This window comes from Oratosquilla oratoria, chromosome 3 (assembly GCF_046742065.1).
Source record: "Oratosquilla oratoria isolate Oo_2021 chromosome 3, ASM4674206v1, whole genome shotgun sequence".
In the NCBI taxonomy this organism is placed as follows: Eukaryota; Metazoa; Arthropoda; class Malacostraca; order Stomatopoda; family Squillidae; genus Oratosquilla; species Oratosquilla oratoria.
The window spans coordinates 53,093,623-53,098,622 of NC_134779.1; the positions used below are offsets into that span (position 1 = coordinate 53,093,623).

Below are 5,000 nucleotides of genomic sequence, written 5' to 3' on the forward strand. Positions count from 1 at the left end.
TGCCAATCAATCTAATTTTGGTTAATAATTGATCACAACCCCAATTCCCTCTTCTAGTATGTTGCAAAAGAATCAAGAATGGAAATAGATAGAGAAAAATGCTTCTAGTTGGCAACCTCAAACGCTTATTTCTCTCAGTTCCGTTTTCTATTAAACCATCTAACGAAGCCCTTAACGAGGCCTCAAGTATGTCAGAAACATATATATATATATATATATATATGTGTGTGTGTGTGTGTGTGTGTGTGTGTGTGTGTGTGTGTGTGTGTGTGTGTGTGTGTGTGTGTGTGTGCGCGTGTGTGTGTGCGTGTGTGTGTTAAAAGAAAATCTTCGTAAATAAATATCTTAATATTCTATTATTATTATTGTTATTATTATTGTTATTACTACTATTATTATTATTATTATTGTTATTATCGTTGTTGTTATCGTTGTTGTTGTCGTTGTTGTTATAATTGTTATTTTTAAGTATTGTGTATATACGGACTACTAAAGAATGGCTGGGTCTGTTTTTTCGACATTTATATAACAGCGATGGCATGTTAGAATGTTGTCTTTAATGTGTGTATATGAGTGACTGGTGTACGAGTTTTTTGTGTGTTTTTTGTATGAAAAACACTTAACCTACTAGATGTTTAGAATGAGTCCGGTTTGTTGGGGGAAACGTTCTAGTGATACAAGAAACTAGACAAGAAGCTTTACTCCACCACCGTACCTAGAAAGAGACTAGAAAGGCGAAATTAATGAGGCCGACATACGGTCTCCTCCCCCCACAAGAAATCGAAATATAAAAAAAAAATAATAATAATGATAAATAAATAAAATAGAATGAAAAAATTTATATAATGATTCTTCATCAGAATAGATATATGCAATCTGAATACAAAAATAGATAAATAATTGGATAAAAGTAAAATAAACAAATAAATGAAAATTAACAAATAGATATATAGATAAGAACAAATAACAAAAATAAAATGTCATCAAAGTCTTTTGAAATTCAAATCACTTGTAAAAACATTTCACAATATCGTCAACCATAACAACAAACATGGCATACGCGCTGATACACAAAACAATCTCAGTCAACTAATCATGTTAGTAAAATTCCCACGAATGGATTGCCTAGATACTCATAAAGAATTAATGTCTTCCTTCTCTTTCTCATTCTCCTCCCTCTCCTCCTCCTCCTCCTACTCATCTTCTTTCTCCTTCTCCTGTTCTTCTTCTTTCTCCTCGTCCTCCTTCTCCTGCTCTTCTTCATTCTCCTCCTCCTCCTCCTTCTCTCCCTTCTCCTTCTCCTCCTTCTCCTTTTCCTCCTCTTCGTTTTCCTCCTCCTCCTTTTCCTCCTCTTATCCTCCTACTCTTCTCCCTCCTCTTCCTCTTCCTCCCCTTCTCTCCCTTCTCCTCCTTCTACTCCTTCTCCTCCTCCTTCTCCTCTTCTTCCCCCTCCATTCCCCACCCCTTCCCATCACCAACTCCCTTTCTCTTCAGCCATCGCCCCTCCTCTTCCTCCTCCTCCTCCTCCTCCCACAATCAAAATAACAACAATTACCTTCTTTTCCAAGTCGCGACGTCAATCGCCCGAGTAGTAGTTCCGGCTTTTGCCGCTCCTTAGCAATGGCGCTGCTGCGGGCACTTTCTCCAACAACAGGGACCCTGCTCATGCGATCGGCGTTCACAATGAACTTCAAGAAATAGATTATGGGAAAATGTCAAGCCAGTAACACCCTTATGACACATATGAATAAAGTCTTTTTTCCTTCGGTCCAAGAGTGTTCGTAAAAAGAAAGAAAAAAATATATATACATATATTGTACACACATGTAAACGTGCATATATATATATATATATATATATATATATATATATAATGTATATATACATATATATATTATAATATATATATATATATTGTACACATGTAAACGTGCATATATATATATATATATATATATATATATATATATATATATACATATATATACATATATATATATATATACACATATATATGCATATATATATATATACAAGATTACATATATATATATATAATATATAATATATATATATATATGTATATATATATATATATATGACGTGAAAATCACAGAGTAAAAAAGACTGGGGACAGGGAATCTATATTTTTCAATTGCAAACTGTAATTCTCTTCAGTAGACACAGAGCAGAGAGAAGATGCAGCACCCTTGACAAAAATGGAAGAACACTGGGAGATCTCCCTACCTTATACTGCTTTCCCAATGTTCCCCCATATTTGTCGAGGGTGCTACTTAAGTAGCACTCTCTTCTCTCTACTTTTTATCTACTGGAGAGGATTGCAGTTTCCAATCGAAATATATAGATTACCTGGCTACAGTCCTTTTTGCTCCAACATATATATATATATATATATATATATATATATATGTATATATGTATATATTTGTATATTTATGTATGTAATGTATATATATATATATATATATATACTTACATAAATATACAAATATATACATATATACATGTATATATATATGCATATATATGTATATATACATGCATATATGCATATATGTATATATATATATGCATTATGACAAATAAGAATTTGAAGGTGAAAGAGGTAGACGAGGAGTAATGGGAGAAATTCTCCCATTACTCCTCGTCTACTACTTTTACCTTCAAATTCTTATATGCATGTATGCATGTATGCCTATATATATATATATATATATATACGTATATATATGCATGTATGCATATATATATGTACATATATGCATGTATGAATATATATGTACATATATGCATGTATGCATATATATGTATATATGTGCATGTATGCATACCTGCGAAACTAGTCAGGAATAAACTCAAGACTAAGACTCCTGTGTTTCCTATTCCGCTTACTTCATATATATATATATATATATATATATATATATATATGTAGATACATATATATATACATGTATGCATATATATATATATGTATATATATGCATGCATGCATATACATGTGTACATATGCATGTATGCATATATGTATGTCTATGTATGCATGTATGAATATATCCATGTGTATATATATATGTATGCATATATATGTATATATATGCATGCATGCATATATATATGTATATATGTATATATATGCATGTATGCATATATATATGCATACATATGCATGTATGCATATATACATATATATATATATATGCATGTATGCATATATATATGTATATATATGCATGTATGTATATATACAGTATATATGTATATATGCATGTATGCACATTTATATGTATATATGCATGTATGCATATATATATATATGTGTGTATATATGCATGTATGCATATATATACATATATACATATATATGCATATATGAATATACACATATATGCATATATGCATATATTTATGTATATATACATGTATGCAGATATGTATATATGTATATATGCATATATGCATACATGTATATGTATATATGCATATATGCATATATATATGTATATATGCTTATATGCATATATATATGCATATATATATATTATATATATATATATATATGCATATATATTTATGTATATATGCATATATGCATATATATTTATGTATATATGTATATATATATATAATATATATATACATATATATGTATATATATACATACATATATGTACATATTTCATTGAAGAAAATAGCAATTGATGCATTGATGATCTTCTTATGTAGAGTTTCAATACGTCTAACTATAGACTTGGCTTCAGGAGGTAAGTTTGCTATCGCAGGTCCAAAGGACATGATTCAAACTCAGAAGGGAGAAGAGTAGTGTTTTACTGGAGCTTGACGTTTCGTACACTATGTACATTTTCAAAAGCAATGACAAAAGGTCAGAATACATAGTCTTATATAGTAAAGGAGAGGATCATATTGAACATAAAGAGAACCAATAGGAAATTGTGGTGTGAGGGAACCAATGGGAGAACAGAACGCCGTATATGGGTCAGCCAATCAGAGGCTTGGAACGATGCGTCAGGGAGTAGAGGTCATCAGTCGCGTATTAGGCTTCGGGCGAAGCACATCTCTCCTGGCGGACGGTATGACCATGAATTCCTGTGACTGAAGGTTTAAGGTGGGCATGTTGGCTTGAATGAGGAGGGCCTCGAGGATCTGTAGCCGTCTAGTATCTTGAGCCTGTCCTATGATTTTGGTGTTTTCAGCCATGGTCTGTCTGGTAAGAATAGTGTTGTGGTGAGATTCTGTGTGTGTCTTAGGTGTACCATTTTGTAAGTGTAATGTAATTCTTCTAGAGAGTTTAGTAGTGCAGTATCCTATGTATGAAGAATGAAGGGACTCACAGTTCCCTTGTTTACAGGAGAATTCATACACTAGATGGCTGCGTTGCAACTCAGAAGGAGCGGGGGAAGGGTTATTCTTTAGTAGGAAATTCGAAGTTTTCTTGTTTTTGTAGTAGATAACGAAGTCCACCCGGTCGACAGGGTAGATCATTGATGAGATCTACCCTGCAGAAGGTTCCCCAAAACTAGACATCCCTGAAACAGCCCTTAGGACCTTATTGGAGATGTGTACGAAGGAAGCACCGTTTCTCTGCCCCCGTGGGAGAAAGTTCCGGCAAATTGATGGAGTAGCGATGGGTTCCCCTCTTGGGGTCCTTTTCGCTAATTTCTTCATGGGGATGGTGGAACGTGAAGTTTTCCGTAATTTAGACAAACCTGCTATTTACGCTAGATACATCGACGACATCTTTGTGAAAGTGGCAAGGGAAGAAGACCTCATCCCCCTCAGGGAAAAATTACAAGCAGTTTCCGGGATCAATTTTACAATCGAGTCCAGTACCGACGGTAAACTTCCTTTCCTTGATGTACTCGTAGCACCGAACCAGGCACATTTTAACACTTCCGTATACACCAAACCCACCAACCCGGGCCTGTGTCTTAATGGGAAAAGCGAGTGCCCCCAACGCT

At 33.6% G+C, this 5,000-nt stretch overlaps 1 protein-coding gene across 1 annotated transcript in view; it reads left to right on the plus strand.

The window, feature by feature from the left end:
• LOC143022623 (prolyl 4-hydroxylase subunit alpha-1-like) overlaps positions 1 to 5,000 on the plus strand; it is a 104,311-nt gene that overhangs the window by 61,066 nt on the left and 38,245 nt on the right. The gene's annotated exons all lie outside the window — the stretch shown is intronic.